Source organism: Heptranchias perlo, unplaced genomic scaffold (genome assembly GCF_035084215.1).
Source record: "Heptranchias perlo isolate sHepPer1 unplaced genomic scaffold, sHepPer1.hap1 HAP1_SCAFFOLD_129, whole genome shotgun sequence".
Taxonomy (NCBI): domain Eukaryota; kingdom Metazoa; phylum Chordata; class Chondrichthyes; order Hexanchiformes; family Hexanchidae; genus Heptranchias; species Heptranchias perlo.
This window is the reverse complement of record NW_027138527.1, coordinates 1009177-1034291: the sequence shown is the minus strand read 5'-3', so window position 1 is coordinate 1034291 and position 25115 is coordinate 1009177. Positions and strand designations below refer to the sequence as shown.

At 44.9% G+C, this 25115-nt stretch overlaps 1 non-coding gene across 1 annotated transcript; it reads left to right on the top strand.

The window, feature by feature from the left end:
• The first annotated feature begins 20614 nt into the window (after nt 1-20614).
• trnav-cac (transfer RNA valine (anticodon CAC)) lies at nt 20615-20687 on the top strand. Its single transcript has one exon. It is a non-coding gene; the product is annotated as a tRNA-Val (tRNA).
• Nucleotides 20688-25115: the final 4428 nt, after the last annotated feature.

Genomic DNA, 25115 nt, shown 5'->3' with positions numbered 1-25115 from the left:
AACGCATGAACAAGACCGCAGAGAGAGGACAACCCAGTCGGACTCCAGATCTGATCGGAAAACGCTCTGACTCCTGCCCATTGATTAGGACTGTGCAATGGATGTCCATGTCGAGCAGTCGGCTCCAATCGCTGATTCCCTCCCCAAACCCCATTTTGGATAGCACGTCAATCATGTGTGCGTGGGATATTCTGTCGAAGGCCTTCTCCTGGGGCAGGTGTTCAGCTCTCTGTCCTGCACGTAGGCGATCGTATCCCTGAGCAGCGCAAGGCTATCAGAGATCTTCCTGCCGGGTACACTACAGGTCTGATCCGGGTGGATCACCCGCCCCAGAACAGATTCGAGCCTGTCGGCGATGGCCTTCGACAGAATCTTGTAGTCAGCATTTAGCAAGGAAATCGGTCGCCAATTTCTGATTTATTCCCTTTCCCCCTTCTGCCTGTAGATGAGGGTGATGATGCCTTTCCTCGTGGATTCTGACATGCTGCCTGCCAGAAGCATACCCCCGTTCACTTCCAGTAGGATTGGGTCTATCCAGTTCCACAGAGCCGAGTACAAGTCAACGGGTAAACCATCGCTCCTAGGAGATCTACTCTTCTCGAAGGACCAGACGGCCTTTGTCAACTCGTCCAAGGTCAGTGACCAATCCAGGCTCTCCCGCTCGCTCTCCTCCAAGAGAGAGAGGACAGGAAGGATTGGGAGGTCGTGTTGTCTCTGGGCTTCGCGTCATACAGCCCGGCATGAAAGGACTTGCTGATCCACAGCATGTCGGTCTGTGAAGATGGCACCGAGCCCTCTTCCTCCTTCAGGCTGCTGATCACCAGAGGTCTCTCTGTGCAGCTTATGCCGAATTTTTCTGTACAGAGTCTGAACAGAGATCAGACATCCCACACGTAAAGCACAGATGCAGGTCCCATCCCTATTTTTACATACTGATGAGTTAATTTAAAATGTTGAATAAAGGTTGTGCACCATTAAATCCCACATCCTCCAAATCTGCATGCTGGACCTCACCAATCCGCCGGTCTGAGAGTCCGTGCACCAAGGTTCTCTGCTGATTCACCAGAGGCCTTGGTGCAAGAGGTGGACTGACGAGTGACATCCTATATCTGCGGAGGGCAAGATATCCTCCAGACATACACCCAAAAGGTCGTGGGAGGCAGTAGAGGATGAGGTCAATGCCAGGCGCACAGCATCATGAACATGGATGCAGTACAGGAAGAAGTTAAATGCTTTGACATGAGTGGTCAAGATGAGTGAGGTCAACTGTCAAGTGGCGTCTCCTACCAACTACACATATAGCTGCACCCATTGCTCCATGAACTACACCCCCCATCACCCACATAACAACAAACTATTTCCATCAGTACTCAACCTTCTCACCCTTACCCACCACCACCGTTGCAAGCCGCCCACCCACAACTCACAGGCCACATACACTGGCAGCTATTCAAACATGATAGGAAAATTACCCAGACACACTCGGCACTTTCTTGCAGGAGAAGCTGGCACATATCAGGAGGCAGCAAGTGGCGGTGGCATTTTGCTCCTCGAGCCTTTTCCACCATTCGATCAGATCAGGGTGGACCTGTGACCTAATTCCATATACCCGCCGTAGCCCCATATCCCTTGGTTCACAGAAATCCATCAATCTCAGATTTAGAATTCTCGATTGAGCTAACATCAACTGCCGTTTGCAGAACAGCGTTCCAAACTTAACCCACCATTTGTGCGTAGAAGCATTTCCTACCTTCACTCCTGCACGTCCTGGCTCGAAGTGTTTGGCTAAGTCACCAGGTCCTAGCTGAGGTACTCAATGAGTTCTTTGCATCTGTCGTTACCAAGGAAGAAGGTGCTGCCCAGTCAAAGAAAAAAGGGAGGTAGTTGAGATACAGGATGGGCTAAAAATTGATAGAGGAACCACTCGAAAGGCTGGCTGTACTCAAATAAATAAGTCACCCGGTCCGGCTGGGATGCAACCAAATTGCTGAGGGAAGTAAGGGTGGAAATTGCAGAGGTTCTGGCCATAATCTTCCAATCATCCTTCGATATGGGGGTGGTGCCCGAGGACCGGAGAATTGCAAATGTTACACTCTTATTCAAAAAAGGTGTAAGGATAAACCCGGCAACTACAGGCCAGTCAATTTAACCTCGGTGGTGGGGAAGCTTTTAGAAACGATAATCCGGGACAACATTAACAGTCACTTAGACAAGTGTTGATTAATAAAGGAAAGCCAGCACGAATTTGTTAAAGGCAAATCGTGTTTAACTAACTTGACTGAGTTTTTTGATGAGGTAACAGAGGGTTGATGAGGGCAATGCCGTTGATGTGTATATGGACTTTTAAAAGTAGTTTGATAATGTTCCACATAATAGTCTTGTCAACAGGTTTGAAGCGCAAGAATTGAAGGGGCAGTGGGAGCATGGATATGAAATTGGTTAAGTGAGAGTAAACAGAGAGTAGTAGTGAACGATTGTTTTTCTGACTGGAGGAAGTGTTTCCCGTGGGTCGGTGCGGGGACCACTGCTTTTCTTGATATATATCAATGACTTGGTATTGGGTGTACAAGGCACAATTTCAAATTTTGCAGATGGCTCAACGATTTTTTTTTCATTCGTTCACGGGATGTGGGCGTCGCTGGCAAGGCCGGCATTTATTGCCCATCCCTAATTGCCCTTGATAAGGTGGTGGTGAGCCGCCTTCTTGAACCGCTGCAGTCCGTGTGGTGACGGTTCTCCCACAGTGCTGTTAGGAAGGGAGTTCCAGGATTTTGACCCAGCGACAATGAAGGAACGGCGATATATTTCCAAGTCGGGAAGTGTAGTGAACAGTGAGGAGGATAGCGATCGATTTCAAGAGGACATAGACAGGCTGGTGGAATGGGCGGACACGTGGCAGATGAAATTAACGCAGAGAAGTGCGAAGTGATACATTTTGGCAGGAAGAGGAGAAGCAATACAAACTAAATGGTACAATTCTAAAGGGGATGCAGGAACATAGAGATCTGGGGGTGTATGTGCACAAATCTTTGATGGTGGCAGGATAGTTTGAGAAATCTGTTAAAAAAGCATGTGGCATCTAGGGCTTTATAAATACAGACATGGAGCACAAAAGCAACGAAGTTATGAGGAACCTTTATAAAACACTGGTTCGACCACAACTGGAGTATTGTGTCCAATTCTGGGCTCCACACTTTAGAAAGGAAGTGAAGAAGATAGAGAGGGTGAAGACGAGATTTACTAGAATGTTCCCAGGGATGAGGGACTTCAGTTATGTGGAGAGTCTGGAGAAGCTGAGGTTGTTCTCCTTAGAGCAGAGAAGGTTAAGAGGTGATTTGATAGAAGCGTTCAAAATAATTTAAGGTGATTGGCAAAATAACAAAAGGCGACATGAGGAAAACAATTTTTAATGCAGCGAATTGTTATGATCTGGAATGCGCTGCCTGAAAGGGTGGTGGAAGCAGATTCAATCATGGCCTTCAAAAAGTATTGGATAAATACTTCAAGTGAAAAACTTTGGAGGGCTACAGGGTAGAGCGGGAGATTGGGTCTAACGGATTGCTCTTAAAAAGAACCGCACGGGCTCGATAGGCCGAATGGCCTCCTCCTGTGCTGTAACAAATATAGAATGCTCCGATTTTGAAGTGTAGACACTGTGGTAATGTAGGAAATGCTGCAGCCAATTTGTACACAGCAAGATCCCACATACTGCAATGAGATCAATGACCAGAAAATCGGTTTTAGTGAGGGATAAATATTGCCCAGGACACCGGTGAGAACTCGCCTGCACTTTCTCGAATCGTGCCGTGGGATCTTTTACATCAACCTGGGAGGGCAGATGGGGCTTCAGTTTAACGTCTCGTCTGCAAGGCGGCATCCACAACAGTGCAGCACTTCCTCAATACTACCCCTTCAACAGTACAGCGCTCCTTCACTACTGACCCTCCGACAGTGCAGCACTTCCTCAATACTACCCCTTCAACAGTACAGCGCTCCCTCACTACTGACCCTCCGACAGTGCAGAACTACCTCAATACTACCCTTTGGAGAGTACAGCGCTCCTTCACAACTGACCCTCCGACAGTGCAGAACATCCTCGATACTGCCCCTTCGACAGTACAGCGCTCCTTCACTACTGACCCTCCGACAGTGCAGAACTACCTCTATATGTCCCTTCGACAGGATAGCGCTCGCTCCGTACTGATCCTCCGATAGTACAGCACACCCTCAATACTGCTCCTTCGACAGTTTAGCGCTCCCTCCGTACTGATCCTCCGACCGTACAGTGCTCCCTCACTACTGACCCTCTGACAGTGTTGCATTCCTGCAGTACTGACCCTCTGACAGTGCAGCAGTGCGTCCATACAGCCCCTCCGACAATGCATCCCTCCCTTAGTATTGACCCTGCGACAGTGCAACACTCCCTCAGTACTGACCCTCCGACAGTGCAGCACTACCTCAGTATTGCCCCCCTGACAGTGCAGCGCTGCCTCAGAATGGCACTGTTGTGTCTGCCCGGATTATGTGTTCATGTCTCAGGAGTTGGATTTTAATTCACAACCTTCTAACTCAGAGGCGAGACTGCTACCACTGATCCACGTCTGACACCTGAAAGGGGGAGAGAGAGATGGAGCGACTTAGGTTGGGCTTTCTGGAACGTTGAGATGGCTTAAGGCACGGCTGTCAAAAGTATGGCAAATGGACTGCGGATGCACAAGCGGCCAGAGGTGGAGGAGCAGAGTGTTTGGGAGGGGGTATCGGAATGGAGGAGGTGACAGAGACAGGGAGTGGTGAGGCTCTGATGGATTTGAATGGAAGAAAGAATAAAAATAAGCGACAGGCTTTGGAGACTAGAATCCAACGCAGGTCAGTAAGGGCTTTGGTGATTGGTGAGCAACTCACCAATCAAAAAGCCAGCGGTGGGGATGGAATCTGTGGCAAGGATGTGAAGATTTTGGGGCCAAAGATCATGACTTCCCAATTTTTAACTGGAGGAAATTGTGTCTCATCTCAATCAGGGTGTGGGTGTGACAACACAAAGACATTGGAAGGGTCAAGGGAGGCGGTGGTTTTGTCAGCGTCCATCTGAAAGCTGCTCCATGTCTGTGGACTGTGTCACCAAAGGGCAGCATGTAGATGATGAAAAGGAGGGAGCCAAGGATTGGGAAGAGAAGCTTCTCCTGACTATGATCAGATAGGTGAGTGGAACCAATTGAGGGTAGTCCCAGCAAAAGAGGCCAGTGTCTGGAGAATGAGGAGGTAACTGGATGGGTTGTCTGTCGGTAAGGCGGGGTGGGCCATGGAGGGATCTAATCCCAGGAATAAGAATTTTAAATTTAAGGGATATGGAACTGGGAGTCGGTGAGGGTCAGGGAGGCCGAGCAGGACCTGGTGCTGGTTGGACACGGATTACACAGTTTTGGATGAGTTCACGTTTATGGAAGGTGGAGGTTGGGTGGCCGGCCAAGAGTGCCGGAGGAATGGAGTCTGTTGGTGGGGGGGTGCAGGGAACAGAGGCATTAATGAGGGTTTCAATGGCAATGGGCTGAGGAAGGAATAGAGGCGGGTGAGGAAATCACGGGGCCTTTGTGAAGGAGGTCAAATCGGGTCATGAGCTGATCTCGGTGTTGCACGGGGACAATTTTACTGGAGCCGTTAACCAATGTGGAATAAACGAGTAAACATCTGCAGTAAAATAGCGGAGAGAAGAATGTCAATGGGACACGTTCAGTGTCCGTCCCCTAATATCACCCACAGTCATTTCTGTCAAAGACTCACAATTCATATTCTAACTGGGGAAACTGCAGGAACAGAGTGAAACGGGTCTGCTTTTGTCCCTGGATTCAGTCTACACAGCGGAGAAATCGGTCTAAATTACAACTGAATCTCCAGGAGTGAACATGGTCAATACAATTATATAAAAACTGTAAATGGAGCTGCTCATTATTGTTGGATCAGTCCAGTATGAGATCAGATTTAAACTTTATTCCTGAGAGAGATCTGATTAAGTTAATAACCTGGGCTTTGAGATGTTTGTGTTCCATTCACCACATTATTTACATCGGAGTCAAAGCTGCTAATATAATGTGTTTGTTAAACTGACTGTAACTAATAGCAATGATCAGGGGTAAAACCGTGTCAGTGGAGAATTATCCCCTGTATAAATCAGGGCTTGTTGGAATGGATCAGCTCAGAGTGCCTGCCGTGGCTGCGGTTTCCAGGCCAACAGAAGTCAGTGCTTCTCACAGAAATGGGATATCCAGTGATGGTTCAGATAGAACGTATTTATTATCCTGTTCTTGCAGCCGTTGGAGTTCCGGGTAAGCCGTTCTTTCAGCTGTTAATGGTGTAAATCGGTGTTAACTCTGCTGCTGTACTTGGCAAATTGTTTTTCCCCCTGCATATTTCATAGTCACCTGTTCTGTACTATTGGTTGAATGGTGGAATGTCGGAGGTGCATTATATCTGTCATGAACTTTGTATATCCAACACTGGCATTCTTACTGTATCATTCTCTGTACTGAATATATTGGAATCTGGATTCTGGGCGAAGAGTTGGTATCAGACTATCAGGAGCTGTTAAGGTTTTCTTGTTGTGGAACTAACCTGCCCTGGAATATGTTTTCATCAATGTGTTTTCAATGATTGATAATGAGACAGCTCACGGTCTCAGTGTTACAAGGAGGCAGTGCAGTGTCCTCCCTCCCCAATAACATGCTTCAGTTTAACTGGGATTTCAATGTATTTATTGGTGATCACTGTTATGAAATGTTATTTCATTATGTGTGTATCTGACGCCGTTTCAGATGTCTGGTTACTGAACTGAGTTTTCTGCTCACTCTTTCAAATCTCCTTCTCTGCTTCACTGTGGATGAATTCACTGACTGTCACTGGACTTCACTGTAAAATGAAATGTTTTGATGTTTTGTTGTCTCAATTTGCACTGTCCCTGTTGGAATCAGCAGCCCTTCCATGTACCTGTAGGTTATAAGTATGATGTTGGCGTTTTGTAAATTGAACAATCCCGCCATCTATCACTTTACTTTATAATTACAGGAGAAGGAATCTCAATTATTGTGAGATCAGCCTTGGAGAGGCATTCGATTCTGTTTATTCCATGATTTGTAGATGAAGTGAACAGTGTTGTTGAACAGGTGGAGAATTGAATGATCTGTAGAAACATTAAACTATTCCACAGAGGCTTCACTATTTAACAAACTAACACTGAGAATAGGATCGGTGGAACACGGGGCTGGTGAACAGAATGCAGGCACAGGATGATAGGATTTAATCGGATATGAAAATGGACTTGAGATAGTGATTAGAGTGAGTGATAGAGAGGGCGACTGAGAGGGAAAGCGAGAGGCTGTGGTCTGAATAATTCATCAGAATGAACTGCTTAAACTTCCAGGACAATTAAACAGAGAAAATGTGATTTGAAGGTGTTTTTATGATGTGGTCAGATTGGGTGAGTTTTTACTGTCGGACTCGCTCCTCATGTTCATATCATTGTCAGGTCCTCAGACTGTTTTTGTGAATGTTCCTTGCTTTCCAACTTAACAGTAAACATAATTAAAAATTTACTTCAAAAATAGAATCAGAAATTTCTTGATTGTAATCAATTATTCGGAAACTGTTTTTTTCAAGCTCGGATAAGTTCAATAACAACGTGATTAATTTTATTAATACTTTTCATTTTAATTTTCATTGAATTTGCAAATTAAATTTATTAAACACATTTTGTACCAAACACAGGTTCCCTGACACCAATAACTATAGAAATGAACTGTTAAATGTAATAGTTGGATTGTGTACAGTCCCTCGATCTGAATCCCAGCCTCTGCTCACGCTGCAATGAATCCTCTGTCTCGTCGGTTCCTTCAGTTTGTCCGTTCTCCCAAACCATCTAATCCTGACTCCTCTCCAGCTCCGACACGTTCATGTACACTACTCTTTTCCTTGACTCCCTCCCAATCTCACTCACTATCGACTCTCTTAACCCAGAGCAACACACAAGCTGCACCTCCCCCTGTCCCCCACCTTCCGTCACTTCTCTCTCTTTTCCATCCGTCTGGAGCCCAAATCTGGCTTTAATCCGCTGGATTCCCGGTGTGTAAAACCCCTTCTCCCTTCCCCACCGGCACTGCGCCCTCACTCAGCCCTTCAAGTGGATCCGGTGCTCACTTTATTCACTTTCTGTATCCATCTCCCAATTCATTGTTGATCATTGTGTTTAAAAACATCTCTCTGCCCGAAAGCGCTGCCCAGGTCAATCAATCACTTTCCACCCTTCGATGCAGCAACAAAGCTGGAAATTTCACCCCAGATCCTCTCAAACTGCTGCTTTGTCTCCAGGTCTGATCAGTAATTTCTCTGTTCCCTTACAGTTAACTTGGTGGCGATTGTGATCCTGTCCCGAGGAAAGTGCGGTCTCTCCAGATGTATCAGTGCCTACCTGGTGGGAATGGCAGTGGCCGATCTCCTGGTCGTTATCATTAGTGTGATATTGAATTGGATTGGTCTGATTTATTTCAGAGATTCATTCCTGCTCATTACTCCAGTGTGTAGTTTTCTTGCCTCCTTGAGTGCTGCAGTCACTGTGGTTTCTGTGTGGTTCACAGTCGCTTTCACCTTTGATCGATTTGTGGCCATTTGTTGTGAGAAGCTGAAAACTAAATATTGCACCGAGAGAACGGCGGCTGTGGTTCTGGGAACAGTGAGTGTGCTGGGCTGTTTGGTGAATGTCCCCACGTACTTTACATTTGAACCTTACGTTATAATTGATAATGTTCCCTGGTTTTGTGAGGTTAAACCGAGCTTCCGTACTTCCCCCGCATGGTCCGCATTTGAGATGTTTCACCTCATTTTAACCCCTTGTGTCCCGTTCTGTCTGATTTTGCTGTTCAATGTTCTGACGGTCAGGTGTATTTTAGTGTCCAGTCGAGTCCGCAGGGGATTACGGGGCCGCAGTAATGGAGAGAATCAGAGTGATCCAGAGATGGAGAACCGAAAGAAATCCATCATTTTACTCTTCAGTATATCGGGCAGTTTTATACTGTTGTGGCTGACAAAGGTTGTATTTTTCATTTATATGCGAATTGCAGACATTCGGTATTTTTACTCCTTCATCGACCCTGGTTATCTCACAGATCACACATCAAAGATGCTGCAGCTTCTCAGTTCCTGCACAAACACGTGTATTTATGTCCTGACCCAGACTAAATTCAGAGAGGAGCTGAAGAACGCGGTGAAATACCCGCTCAATCTAATTGTTAAATTAATGAAATCTTAGAAAGAGCTGAAGGGTTTCAAGCACTAGAACTAAATCCCATTTCATTCTCCATCCCCTACACTTCCCGGGGGATGGAAAGTACATTTTATATTAGCAGCACAGAAATATGAAATGATCTTAAATCTAATTCTGAGATTATATTTTATTGATAATCTCACCCATTGAGGCAGGGTTTGCTTTGCAGAAAACACATGAATTGTTGCTCAAAATGGCGGCATTAAAGAGCTCAGCTGGACTTTAATTAACTGACTGCAAGACAAAATGGGCAAAGCTGGAAATCAAAGTCATTTCTGTGGACCTGATCAGGATGTGTGTACTTCACATAAATGGTGAGAGAGAGGGAGAGAGGAAGGGAGAGAGGAAGGGAGACAGAGGCAGAGAGAGAGAGGGACAGAGAGAGAGAGGGAGGGGGAGAACGGGAGACAGAGAGAGAGTGAGAAAGAGCGAGTGAGGGAGCGAGAGAGAGGGAGAGAAAGGGCGAGGCAATTAGAGAGAGACAGAGACAGAGAGAGGGAGACAGAGAGAATGAGAAAGGGAGAGTCAGAGACAAAGAGAGTTGGAGAGAGACAGAGAAAGAGAGAAAGAGAAAGAGAGACAAAGGGGAATAGAGTGGGAAAGGGCAAGGGAGGGAGAGAGGGTGGGAGAGAGAGAGAGAGAGATAAAGAAGGAGAGGCAGAGAGACAGAGAGGGAGATATAGAGAGTGGGAAGCGAGGGAAAGAGAGGGACAGAGAGAGAGTGAGACAGAGAGAGTGGCACAGAGAGAGACAGAGATTGAGACCAGGAGAAAGACAAAGAGAGAGGCAGGGAGAGAGAGACACAGAGAGAGTGAGAGACGAGAGCCAGAGAGAGGGATAGACAGAGAGAGAACATAAGGACAAAATATATGTACCAATTAGAAAAGTGCAGAAATAAAGAAGGGCAGAGAGAGTTACTCAGAGACGGAGAGAAATAAAGAGTAAATTATTAAGACAAGAGAGAAAAATGAAGAGAGAAAGAAAGTATTTATATATATATATATATATATATATATATATATATATATATATAATGAGAGAGAGAGACACTGCCAAGTAATTACAAAGTGATTGGAGAGGATAGGTAAATAGACAGATGAAATCAATTCAAAATAACTAGAGACTGAGAGAGAGTCAGAGCAGGAGAGTGTCGGACATAAAACGAAAAATAGAAAGAGAAAAAGAGGAACAGAAATCAGGGAGAAAATAGAAAACAGGAGAGAGGAGGAGAAATACAAATATTAAAACAGAGACTGAGAAAGATGGAATGAAATACAGTAACAGATGCAAAGAAGAGTTCGAAAAGTCAAATAGAAACAGAGAGAAAGAAGTAGACAGAATTAGAGCTGGAGAGATTGAGAAGCAAACAGAATGAAATAAAGACAGATGGAAAGGGAAGGAGGAAGAGACAGATCGAAAGAAGGAAAAGGGAAAAGTAGATCCACAGAGAGAAACAAAGAGAGAGGTGATGCCGGGAGGCTGCTCAATAAAGTCACTCAGTCTTGTGTACCTGACCCTGACCATTACTTACTGCAGGAGTTTCCCAGCTGCTCTGTGTCGTAAAAAAAGTCATCTGATAAGCGAAAGCCTGAGACTAAATCGGCTTCAGCATGTCTGAAGTAAAAGGACGATTAAAAGGAGGAAGGGCTGTTAGAAGGATTGTTAATGACACATTGTAAAAGACCACACAACAGAGGATAGGTCACCATAGTAATAATAACGATTCCAGGAGGGCTGGAGATGGTTTGAACACCTGCCGGCTTGACTTGGTTACGTTGTGGACACTGAGAGAAAACAATCGTGGGTTGTATTTGTAGGAACCTATTTTTGATAAGCCACCGTCCCCAGAGGTGTGGTTCGATGTTACAAAGCAGCTGGGCAGAAGTTGAGTGGGGAGAGACGCAGATCCACCAATGCTGCTCCAAACTCACCTTTCGCTTCCTCGCAGCACCACCTCACCTGGAATCTTCATGACTGCTCGCTACCTCCCAGCTTGATGCCTCGATGCTGGTTCACAGATTGCCTGTGAAGCAGATGAGCTGGATACAAGACAAAGACAGGGTACACTATAACGGTATCCATCAAAATACCTGGAATCTTCCAGGCAAGCTTGAGTCAACCATAAGGATATAACTTTCGTTATCAGCTTCGTCGAAGATAGACATTGGATTTCCAAACGGTTATGCATTTTGGGAATTCGGAATGTGTTGTTTTATTTGTGTTAAAGCAATTCTAAATCGGACAGAAATCCAACGTGTTGATTAAATTGAAATGTAATTTTTTCTAGTGTATTCAGAATAATAAATGATTGTTTTGTTCATAAAGCCATGGTTTGTGACTGATGTTTCTTTAGGATAAAGAGCCCATTATTTATATGTAAAATTAAACCTTGTGAAGATAAAAAGGAATTGCCCCAAATTAAAGTGTAAAATCACTTTGCACCTTTTTGCTCCTCCATCTGGACCATGTGTAACTTTCCCAGTGAGCTGCTGGATTCTGTAATAAATCACAATGTACTCTTACCCCTTCTGCTGTGTTACTAAACTGGACAGGGTCCCTCAGCACTCTCCTGACCTGTTACTGTTACAAATACTGTTATTGTTTCAGATTAAAGAAAAATATGAATAATAGAGAATTAAACCAAATCCCAGATCAGAACTACATTCAGATTGAGTCCAATTTTACGTTGATATATTTAATACAAGCAAGAATTGCATTCTCTACACCAAATGGCTCATTTGACCTTTCCTCCGAATGTCTGGTCTCTCCTTCTCTGTAAGAATTAAGTCCAAATAACCAAATATTAATCCATTTTTTTGCAGAAGTTCACATTTTGGTCTTTGATTCCCTCACTGCACCGCTGTCTTTGTGTTAAACACCAGCTAGTTCCAGTCTCACTCAGTTTGTATCTTTAACTGTAGTGCAACAGTGATTTAACAGGAACAGCAAATGAACCCTCTCCGTGTGTCTCACTGCAACAAGCTCCACCTTGTCCTCAGTAAGATGGCTACCTTATTGTCGGCCATTATGTTTCAGGATCAGGGCCGCCATTTTGTTTCAGCTTCATGGCGGACAATTTGTTCAATATGTCTATCTTGCCCCCCAGTAAGTTGGCCGTCTTTCCTCAAAGTTAAATGGCCAACTTGCCCCTCAGTTAATTGGCCGCCTTGCCCCTCAGTTAAATGGCCGCCTTGCCCCTCAGTAAGATGACTGCATTGCTGGTGTCAGTTTAGTTTCAGGTTCATGACATTGAAGTTGTTCATAGATTCATTGTTTCATGGTCGGTACAGCACAAGAGGAGGCCATTCGGCCCACTGTGCATGTGCCAGCTCTTCGAAAGGGCTGTCGAATTAGTCCCATGTCCCCCTCTGCTCTTTCCCCACAGCCTTTATGGGGGCTTTGTAATAGTAGTTGTGTTATGGAAATACATATATATGTATAGATGCAAATTGATGTTGTCGTTGTTGCTCTAATATATAAATACAAGTTGTTGTTGCCGATAGATTGTCTCTCAATCTTTTACTCTTCAGATTCTTCTCCTTTATAAACTGGGCTTTGTTTCTGTGTAAGTGAATGTTGCTGAGAGATTGTTTCTGTAACTGAGTGAGGGATCTTGTTTTTTATTAGTTTTTAAAAAAAACATTTTTACTTTGGCTGTTTTGAATGTCATGAATTTGTTTGAACTCTTTGGTTAATTGGAAAAAGCCACAAACTGTAAGTTGACCACAAACTATAGGCTTTTTGTCCACTGCTAATTAAAACAAGAGAAAAGAGCAAAGGTAAAGTTCGTTCACCTTTGCAAACTGCAACATAAAGGGTGAAGTAGCAAAATATGGCCACGCTTTTTGTCCCCTGCTCCAGGAACAGAAGAGAAAATGAGCACAGGGTCAATTTGGACACTGCAGCAAACACAGGCAGACAGACCAGCACCTTTTAGGGGAGGGTTGGTGAAGGCCGGGGGTGGGGGTGGTGAGTGAGGCAATGAGTGGCAAAACAGGAGAGAAAACCCTGCAAACTTGTATTAGAGAGAGAGTGAAGCAACTTGTGCTCTTCAGTCTGCCCTGAGTGTTTTTCTGTCTCTCTCTTTCTCCCAACTTTTCTCTCTTTTCTTTAGATTTTCTGCTTTGTAACTGGGGAGTTTGTTTGTCAGTGGTATTTGCTGTGGGATTGCTGCCTGTGTAATGGAAAGAGTGAGTGAGTTAGTGTGAAAGTGTGTGAGTGAGTGAGTGTGAGGGAGCTCTATGCTCTAGCTGAGCAGTTTTAATCGCTTGTTTTGTTTCTAATCAATCCCTTTTCACTATCTCTCTCTCCCTCCAGAGGACTTTTTTTGTGGAAATGCTGTAAGATGAAGATGTGGAAAGAGAATTTTTGGGAGGAGGTGGAATCCTTGGACAAGGAGCTTTCTCTCCACATGGGACAGACTGAGGCCTTCACCACAAGCTGCACACAATGGGGCTCATGTGAGTTGTATCTGGGTCACTGTGGGATCAACGGGCGTGCTGTGGGATCACTGGGACACTGCAGGTTCACTGGGACATTGTGGGATCAATGGGACACTGTGGGATCAATGGGATACTGTGGGATCACTGGGATACTGTGAGATCACTGGGACATTGTGGGATCAGTGGGACACTGTGGGATCAATGGGACACTGTGGGATCAATGGGACACTGTGGGATCACTGGGACACTGTGCGATCAATGGGACATTGTGAGATCACTGGGACACTGTGGGATCACTGCGACACTGTGAGATCACTGGGACACTGTGAGATCAATGGGACACTGTGGGATCAGTGGGACACTGTGGGATCACTGGGACACTGTGAGATCACTGGGACACTGTGAGATCACTGGGACACTGTGGGATCACTGGGACACTGTGAGATCACTGGGACATTGTGGGATCACTGGGACACTGTGGGATCAATGGGACACTGTGGGATCAATGGGACACTGTGGGATCAATGGGACACTGTGGGATCACTGGGACACTGTGGGATCAATGGGAAACTGTGGGATCAATGGGACACTGTGGGATCAATGGGACACTGTGGGATCAATGGGACACTGTGGGATCAATGGGACACTGTGGGATCAATGGGACACTGTGGGATCACTGGGACACTGTGCGATCAATGGGACACTGTGGGATCAATGGGACACTGTGGGATCAATCAGACACTGTGGGATCACTGGGACATTGTGAGATCACTGGGAAACTGTGGGATCAATGGGACACTGTGGGATCACTGGGACATTGTGGGATCAATGGGACATTGTGAGATCACTGGGAAACTGTGGGATCAATGGGACACTGTGAGATCACTGGGACATTGTGAGATCACTGGGAAACTGTGGGATCAATGGGACACTGTGAGATCACTGGGACATTGTGAGATCACTGGGAAACTGTGGGATCAATGGGACATTGTGAGATCACTGGGAAACTGTGGGATCAATGGGACACTGTGAGATCACTGGGACATTGTGAGATCACTGGGAAACTGTGGGATCAATGGGACACTGTGGGATCACTGCGACAGTGGCGGCCATTTGGTTTAAGATGGCCGCCTTACTGGCCGCCATTTTGTTTCAGCTTCATGGCGTTACAGGAGAAATTTCTATACCCATTCTATGTCATATATAAATATTATAAACATGTATATATACATGAAATTTTATGTACACAAGTTGTTGTATAAAAGAAACCCTATCAAACATTTGCACAAATGCAGTTTGGATACTGGGACTTCTGGGTGCACTGTGGGAACACTGGGTGCATTGTAGGATCACTGGGATCACTTTGAGAACACTGGGACACTCTGGAATTACTGGGACACTTTTCATCACTGAGGCAATATCACTGGGTGCACTGTAGGATCACTGGGTCACTCTGCGGTGACTGTGGGGCCACTGGGTGCACGGTGGATCACTGGGACACTGTGCATGTCTGGTGCACTATCACTGATTGCACTGTGGGATCAGTGGGTCTCTCCGCGATCACTGTGGGATGACTGGGTGCACTGTGGGATCACTTGGTCACTGTGGGAACACTGTGGGATATTTATTTATCCAGTTGGGCCGAATATCCCCTGATTCTCTGCTGTACATTCGATGTAATTCTATGTAGTATACAAATATATATAATGCTGTTGTTGTCGTGAAGCAGGGACTCCCGGACAGACTTCTTTACCAGATGGGCCGAATGGCCTCTTTCTGTGCCGTGCTGTAGTCCATGCTATATATATGGATAGATAAATATATTATATGTACAAGAACATGTTGTAAAATAGAAATAGCAGTTTGGCCGAATGGCCTCTGTGCTGCATTGTGCTGTACTGTACATTCAATGTAAAATATATGTGACTATGTAACTATAAAATATATTATTTTATACTGCATGTTCAAGAATTTGTTGTTGTTGTCAAATGAGGAATTCAGGGGAAAATCTTTACCCAGATGGGCCGAATGACCTGTTTCTGTGACGTGGTGCATTCTATGTAATATTTATGTGAAGATATATTATATTGTATTATACGTACAAGAAGTAGTTGTTATAAAATAGAAATAGAAGTCGGGCCGAATGGCCTCTGTACTGCTCTGTACTGTACATTCGAAGTTAAATATATATAAATATATAATTAGATTATATGTTTTATTATATTTTCTACTCCAGAAGTTGTTGTTGTCAAATAAGAAATTCAGAGGAATTTCTTTACCCAGATGGGCTGAATGGCCTGTTTCTGTGCCGTGCTGTATTCTATGTAATATATATATATAAATACATGTACGGGGTTAAATTCGATAACCCCCGAATCCGGGCGCGGGGGTCGATTAACCCCCACGTGATTAACCTGCACCCAGTCTTTGAGATGCAGACAGCCCGTGAGATTGGTGCTGCCTGGTGATTTACCTGATTCCTGCGAGCAGTCAGTCCTGGCTGTGCTGTTGAGCGGCTTCTCAGCAGCAGGGGGTTCGATGTTGCGTGAGTGGTGAGCACCTCGTGAAGGCAGGCTGCACCTCTTAAAGGCAGGCTGCACCTCACAAAGTCAAACATTTGATTCAGATACAAACCAACAGGGTCATTTCTTCTCCTACAGTTTTGATTGGCAGCTTCTTTTGAATTAAACAGACCATTGCTTAAAATGACTGGCTCCCAGTCACTGTTTTGAAGGCATGTATCTGCCTGTCTTTTTGAAACCGGTGAGTCTGTTTGGAATCTCTGAGAATGTTAATCAAGTCGACAGCTTCCATAGGTTGTGAGAAAAAGACAACAAAGAACCAGGATGTTTGAAAGTTCGGTCACAGTTTCGTATAGTATTTGTGAATTATTTATTATTTTCTTTTCCAATAAGGATCTGGTTGAGCTTTACAGTAAAACTGTTGTCTTACTGCTACTATTCTGTTTATTCTCTTACTGTTTCATCAATTTGTTTGGCAGTTAAAGTCTAAAACAAGCTCGAGTGCAGTGTGAATCTGTCACCCGCTGAAGAGCAGGCACTATTAGGCACTGGATAGAACGAGTGGGCTGAGATAATCTGAAGGGGTTTTACTGTTCATTCCCTGGAGCCCTTCAAATGTTACATTGATATCAGGACAAGCGGAAACATTGAGATATTGGGAGTGAAGCCTCACCTAACAGAGGAGCTGCTTTTTCAAGCTTAGAAATACAGCTGATTTTAAATCAGCAAAATTTCACTTCATTAAAGTTGACAAAAAGGCAACTATCTCTGAACTGTCTCCACTATCTGAAAAACACGGACATTTTACTGACCGTGGAATAATGATCTTGTTGAAACTGTACAAAATAAAACTCAATTGTAATCTTTTTACAATAACGATCTGATATAAAGCATTCTCCAAACAAACAAAAGCACCAAGCATCCCCGGGACATTGAGAGATTATGTGAGTGGGCAAAACTGTGGCAAATGGAGTTTAATGTGGGGAAATGTGAGGCCATCCACTTCGGATCTAAGAAAGATAGATCAGAGAGTTTTCTAAATGGTGAGGAGCTCAGAACTGTGGAGGAGCAGAGAGATTTAGGGGTCCAAGTACAGAAATCATTAAAAGCTAGTGGACAGTTACAAAAATAATTGAAAAGGCTAATAGAATGTTGGCCTTTATTTCAAGAGGGCTGGAACATAAAGAGGTGGAAGTTATGTTCCAGCTGAACAGAGCTCTGGTTAGAGCCCATCTGGAGGACTGCATTCAGTTCTGGGTACTGCACCTCAGGAAGGATATATTGACCTTGAAAGGGCTGCAGCACAGATTCACCAGAATGATATCGGGGCGAAATGGGTCAAATTGTGAGGACAGGTTGAATAGACAAGGCCAGTATTCCCCTGAATAAAGAAGATTAAGGCGTGATTGAATTGAGGTGTTTAAGATGATGAAAGGAGTTTTTAGGGTTGATAGAGAGAAACTACTTCCTCTGTTGGGGGAGTCTCGAACAAAGGGGCATAACCTTAAAATTAGAGCTCGGCCGTCCAGGGGTGATGTCAGGAAGCACTTCTTCACACAAAGGGTAGTGGAAATCTGGAACTCTCTCCTACAAAAGTCTGTTGAGTCGGGGCGTCAATCCGAAATTTCGAAACGGAGACTGATAGACTATTGATAGGTAAGGGCGTTAAGGATTAAGGAACCAAGACAGAGCTAAGATACAGATCAGCCATGATCTAATTGAGTGGCGGAACAGGTTGAGGAGCTGAATTGTCAACTCTTGTTCCTATGTAACAGGCTCCAGGGGCTGAATTGTATCCTCTTGTTCCTATGTAACATGCTCGAGGGGCTGAATGGACTCCTCTTGTTCCTATATAACATGTGCGAGGGGCTGAATGGCGTCCAGATCCTGTATAACAGTCTCCAAGGGCTGAATGGCCTCCTCCTGTTCCAGTTCAACAAGCTCGAGGGGCTTAATGGCCGAGTCCTATTCCAGTGTAATAGGATCGAGGTGCTGAATGGCCTTCAGTTCCAGTATAACACGCTTGAGGGGCTGAATGGCCTGCTGCTGTTCCTATGTAACAGGCTAAAGGGGCTGATTGGCCTCCAGGTCTGATGTAACGGGCTCGAGGGGCTGAATGGCCTTCAGTTCCAGTATAACACGCTCGAGTGGCTGAGTGGCTTCCTCCTGTTCCTATGTAACAGGCTTGAGGGGCTGATTGGACACCAGATCTGGTGTAGAGGTCTCGAGGGGCTGAATGGCCTCCTCCTGTTGATATCTGACAGGCTTGAAGGGTTGATTGGCGTCTAGTTCCTGTATAGCAGGCTCGAAGGACTGAATGGCCTTCAGTTCCCAGATAACAGGCTCGACGAGCTGAATGGCCTCCTCCTTTTGCTATTTGACAGGCTTGAGGGGTTGATTGGCCTCAAGTTCCTTTTTTAAAGGCTCGAAGGGCTGAATGGCCTCCTCCTAATTCTATGTCACAGGCTTGAGGTGATGATCGGCCTCCAGTAACGAGGTAACGGGCTTGAGGGGATGAATTACCTCCTCCTTTTCCTGTGTAACAGCCTTCAGAGGCTGAATGGCCTTCAGTTCCCATATAAGAGGCTTGATGAGCTCAATAGCCTCCTTCTGTTCCTGTCGAACAGCCGCGAAGGACTGGCCGCCATTTTGTCCAAGATGGCCGCCGTACTTACAGCCATTTTGTCCAAGATGTCTGGCGAACTTGCCACCATTTTGTCTAAAAACTAGAGCAGGACCTTTCAGGAGCGAGATTAGAAAACTTTTCTACACACAAAGGGTGGTAGAAGTTTGGAACTCTCTTCTACAAACGGCAATTGATACTCGCTCAATTGCTAAATTTAGATCTGAGATAGATAGCTTTTTGGCAATGAAAGGTACTAAGGGATATGGGCCAAAGGCGGGTTTATGGAGTTAGATCACAGATCAGCCATGATCTTATCAAATCGCGGAGCAGGATCGAGGGGCTGAATGGCCTACTCCTGTTCCTATGTTCCTATGATATTATTTATGTGGAATTCCGACAGGCATTTGATAAGGTTCCACACAAGAGACTGTTGGCAAAAATGAAAGCGCATGGAACTTGAGGCAAAGTATTGACATGGGTAGAGAATTGGTTAGGAGATAGGAGACTGAGAGTAGGGATAATGGGTACATACTCCAATTGGCAGGATGTGACCAGTGGTGTCTCCCAGGGATCTGTAACTGGGGTCTCAGCTTGTCACCATATTTATCAATGACTTTGATGAAGGAACAGGGAGTCGTATATCCAAGTTTGCTGATGACACTAAGTTAGGTGGTACAGTAAGTAGTGTGGAATGCGATTGTAAAGTTGCAAAGGGACATTGATAGATTAAGTGAGTGGGGAAAACTATGGCAGATGGAGTTCAATGTGGGGTAATCCACTTTGGACCGATGGTCAGGGTATTTTCCAAATGGTAAGAAGCTCGGAACTGTGGAGAAGCAGCTAGAATTAACGGTTCTTTTCCATGAATCAGTAAAAGCTAACGGAAGGGTCCAAAAATAATTTAAAAGACTAACGGAATGTTAGCCTTTATCTCAGGGGACTGAAATATAAAGAAGTGGAAGTTATGTTCCAGTTATATAAAGCTCTGGTTAGACTGCGTCTGGAGTAACTGCGTTCAGTTTTGGACACTGCACCTCAGGAAGGATAGATTGGCCTTGGAGGGGGTGCAGAGCAGATTCACCAGAATGTTACCGGGGCTGAAAAGGTTAAATTATGAGGACAGGCTGCATGGACTGGGCTCGTATTCCCTCGAGTATAGAAGATTGAGGGGCGGTCTGAGCGAGGTGTTTAACATGTTTAAATGATTCGATAGAATAGAGAGAGAGAATCAATTTCCTTTGAGGAATCAAGAACGAGGGAGACATAACCTTAAAATGAGAACCATGCCATTCAGGTTCGAAATCAGGAAACATTTTTTTACACAAAGTGCAGGAGACTGAGGATGCTGGGGATCAATTGAAGCTTTCAAGACTGAGATCGATAGATTTTTGTTGGGTCAGGGTATCGAGAGATAGGGAGCAAAGGCGGGTCAATGGATTTGCGGTTCAGATTATCTCGGATCTAATTGAAGGGTGGAACAGGTTCAAGGGGCTGAATGGCCTCCCCCTGTTCCCAATGGAAATGTTGAGTATATGTTTTGTTGATGCTGTGATGTCAGGTTCCATACCTGTCCAAACAAGGCAGGCCACATTTGGGAGTTTAATAACTTTGAAATGAACATTTTTCTTTTGTGACTTGTGCAACTTCGATCAATTGAATAGTTATGAAAGAGACTCAATGCCGTCATTCTAATTTCTGTCTGCGAACCAAAGCAGAGGTTTCCGTAGTGTAGTGGTTATCACGTGCGCCTCACACGCGAAAAGTCCCCGATTCGATCCCGGGCGGAAACATTATGTTGGGGCAGATATTTTTTTCATCTGTGAAAGAGCCGGTCCTGTTAAATTTAACACAAATTCGTGGTCTCACGAGCACTGAACATTTTAAACCGAGCCCTTCAAAATACAGTGTGTAAAATGAGAAGGGATAAAAAGTTCATCGCACAAAATAAATTATTAAAGTTTTCCAACTTCCCTCAGTAGCCTTTCATTCTGCAAAATAACGTAATCAGTTAATTAATGGTGAATAAAACAATGATTGTTTTTATTTCTATAATGCGATTAATATAAAAAGAGTTCAAAAGTTGCTTTGTTGACAGGGAATCGCACCCCGGCGGTAGTGGTAAAAGCGCCGAATCCTAACCACTAGACCACCAGCGAGTTTTATTTGGAGTGTCATCAGATTTAACATGGATTTCTCTTTCTCTGTGATTCAGCTTTTAATTCTTTTTAGTTCCTGATTGCGGATATTCCCGTGATTAAATAGGAATAAAGTACAATAGGTTCAGGAAAACCCGAGAGGTGGCATCCCGCTCACTGAGCCTGTCGAGCAGCATTTATCTTACCAAGCACTGGAGTGAGTGAAACTTCCTCCGGGGGGGCGGGGGGTCTCAATGTGGAAAAGGTGGAGAGTGAAAGGGCCCTTTATCAGTCAGGATGGCCGCACAGTCTGAGGTTGTAGTCTTCTTTCGAGGCATGGGTTCGAATCCCACTTCTGATATTGGTTATTTTGACTCCTATTTTATTTGTTGCTTGAGCTGCGGTTGATTTTTCGGCCCAGTTGATTTACTCTTCCCGCAATAACCAACCCGGTCTCCGTCCACGGCACGTTTTGACGCCCACCGGCTCATCCCTAAACCGAGCTTTGAACGAAAATATGCTGGAAGCACAAGGCGGTCATTCAACAACTGTGGAGAGAACAGAAACTTGGGGAAATGCACCATCGGAATAGGAGTAGGCCATTCAGCCCCTCGAGCCTGCTCCGCCATTTGATATGATCATGGCTGATCTGTGATCGAACTCCATATACCTGCCTTTAGCCCATATCCCTTAATACCTTCAGTTGGCAAAAAGCTATCTGTCTCAGATTTAAAATTAGCAATTGAGCGAGCATCAATTGCCGTTTGCGGAAGAGTGATCCAAACTTCCACCATCCTTTGTGTTTAGAAGTGTTTTCTAATCTCACTCCTGAAAGGTCTGGCTCTAATTTTTAGACTGTGCCCCCGAGTCCTAGAATCCCCAACCAGCGGAAATAGTTTCTCTCCATCCCGAAAATGTCAATGACACAGTCAATGAAAGGTGCAGTTCACGAAGGCGGCTCACCAGCACCTTCTCAAGAGCAATTAGGGATGGGCAATAAATGCTGACCTTGCCATTGACACCAACATCCCATGAATGAAGACAAAAAATGTCGCCTGCATGGCCGAGTAATTTCCTGCTGCTCAACGACGGGAAGAATGAAACCGTCGGCTTCAGTCCTTTGAACGAACTGTATACACTTGCCGTCGAGCTCAATCCCCACTTGGTCCTCTGCCCCGAATATCCACTGCATCAGAAAATCCTCCATAACATAGAATCTCAGCATGGAAACATCACAGAAGGAGGCCATTCGGCCCATCGTGCCTGTTCCAACTCTTTTTTTTATTCATTTATTGGGGTGTTTATATTGTAAATGTGTTTTCTGGAGATTTATTTCTCTATGTCTTATTTTTCATCACACACAAATACATAACACAGATACACAGAGCTGTCATGACAACCACCACACAGTTGCACCCACATGTATTTATAAGTGTCACAGATGCAATTATATGTATTTATAACAAGATATATCATGTTGTAAAAATAATCAAAATAAATTGATAAATGGCACACATAACATAAACACTCACTTTATAAAGAAGCATGTCATCCATTCATACACATCCATAGTTTAAATTTTCACACCGTCCCGTTAGCAGTCCTGAACAAAGTCCAAACACAGAAAGTCTCAGCGTTTTTTCAGATGCTGTCCGTCCAGTTCCTTTCCTGTGATGTGATGATTCTGGGTGCTGGGTGTGTGTAATTGGATTTGCTGCAGTCATGCTGCCGCGGACAGGTGAAGGCTGCTTCTGAGGCTGCCTGACACCTGGTGGGAGTGGGCGGGGATTTGGTAATCTGAAATAAATCAAACGGTGCATGAGAAGCTTTCATAAAGGTCAACATCAAGGTCCCTGCCATTAGACCTCCAGGTGCAATAGCGACGCGTATCATTCAAGGTTGCGTGTTCAAATCACGTCGGGGTCACACTTGTTCTTAACGTTGTTCGGAGTCTGAATAATTCCGGAATTCATATTGCATTCCCTTTTTCACAATAAACATGAACCCTGCTCTGAATTCTGCCTCACTAGTTCCCCATTGTCAGGGAGAGAAGCGTCTGATTCCCTCATTTATTTATTGCAAGAAACACACACAAACACACTTATTAATTCAAAATCAGCCTGCAGCTCCACACGCACAGAGATGAACACAGCGAGAGAGACAGGCAATAGACAAACCGGTTTCTCAGAGAATTGCCTGTACCTCCACGGCTTTTGTTGTTCGCTTTCGTTCCACACCTTGGAATTCAGGAGAATCTGGTACATGGTTTGTCGGACAAGGCACGGGCGCGATGGCCCGAGTGGCCTGCTTCTGAGCTGCATCCTTCTCCGATTCTGAACTCAGCCCCTTGCGCGGAGCCAGCAGCTGCCTCGCTGCAATAACAGACCAAATGGAGATGTATCAGCAGGACTGGCTATCTCAGTCGGTGGAACATGAGACTCTTAATCTCCGTGGTCGTGGGTTCGAGCCCCACGTTGGGTGAGTTCTGTTTCAAACTTTTCCGCTGCTTTCACGAGTGAACCCTCCGCTTGCTTGACGGTCAGTGCAAGAGACGATTCTGTCAGTGCCGCCTCGTGTGCAATGGTCAAAACTTTAAAAGAAGCAGGAAGGTTATTAGGGGTTCAGATACACAAACCTCTCTGATGAGCCTGAGATTTTGTCAGAGGTTGCTGCCTCCCCTACATCTCTTGCTCGCTTTCGAGGCACTTGCTCCGGTTTCAATTTACAAACTGGGTGAGTTGGTGATCGGGTGTAGGAGAGCTGGTTTGTGATCTGAGTGGGAGACTCAGCGGCCCCGGGTGAGACAGAGAAAAAAAAATCAGTCCAGGCCCAGCCGCAATCTGTGGATGTGGAAGAAAACACGGGAGGAGGGTGCGGTGTGAGGTCCCAGTCAAACCAACTGCCCGAACAAAGCTGGCCACAGTCACAGAATCAGAATGGCTACCTCCTGACCGGGGCTGGGGGGAGGCCGGTTCATGTGGAAAAGGATCCGGACGAGAATGATCTGATTCATAAGATGAGGGGAGGGAAATTAGGGAGCTCCGTCGGAACGTTAATTACTTGAAAATGCAGACTTTTTCCTGTGTAACTTGTGTGGTTTTGATGAATGAAATGTTTGTAAAAAGGCATCCGTGGAGGAGGATTGAGAGCTTTTCGGACCAGAGGGGAAATGAGGAGATTTTGTTTCACACAGAGGGTTGTTCCGATCTGGTAGCCACTCCCTGAAAGGGTGGTGGAAGCAGCTTTCATCGGAACTTTCAAAAGGCAATTGGACAGGTACTTGAAGAGGACTGATTTGCAAGGTTACGGGGAAAAGGCTGGGTTTTTTGGACTAAATTGGACAGCTCTTTCAAAGAGTAGGCAGGACAACACGGCCGAATGGCCTCCTTCTGTGCTGTAATATTCTAGGATTCTATTCCATGAATTTAGTGTGGGACAGGAGAGATGTTGTTTAAAGAGAAATAAATCTGTCCCAATCAGAGCAGAGAGAGTTGACTGGTCAGTTCCCCTAAGTCACCAGCGTTTTTTTTTGTGGTGCAGTGGTAACCAGTTCGCTCAAAAATGACTTAGATGAGGGGACCGAGTGTAATGTATCCAAGTTTGCTGATGATACAAAGGTCGATGGGAAAGTAAGCCGTGAGGAGGACGAAAAGGGAGGTGGACAGTTTAAGTGATTGGGAAAGAAGGTGGCAGTCGGAGTATAAGGTGGGAAAATGTAAAATTGTCCACGTTGGTAGGAAGAATAGAAAAGCAGAATATTTTTTAAAAGGTGAGAGTCCAATAAATGTTAGTATTCAGAGGGCGTTGGGTTTACTTTTAAACAAATCACAGAAAGTTAACATGCAGGTACAGCAAGCAATTAGGAAGAAAAATTGTATGTTGGCCTTTTTGCAAGGAGGTTGGAGTCTAAGATATGGGTACGGTAGCATAATGGTTATGTTACTGGGCTAGTAATCCAGAGGCCTGAACTAAAATCCAGAGTCATGAGTTCAAATCCTGCCACGGCAGCTGGCGAATTTAAATTCAATTAATTAAAAATAAAAATCTGGAATTAAAATACTAGTATCAGTAATGATGGCCATG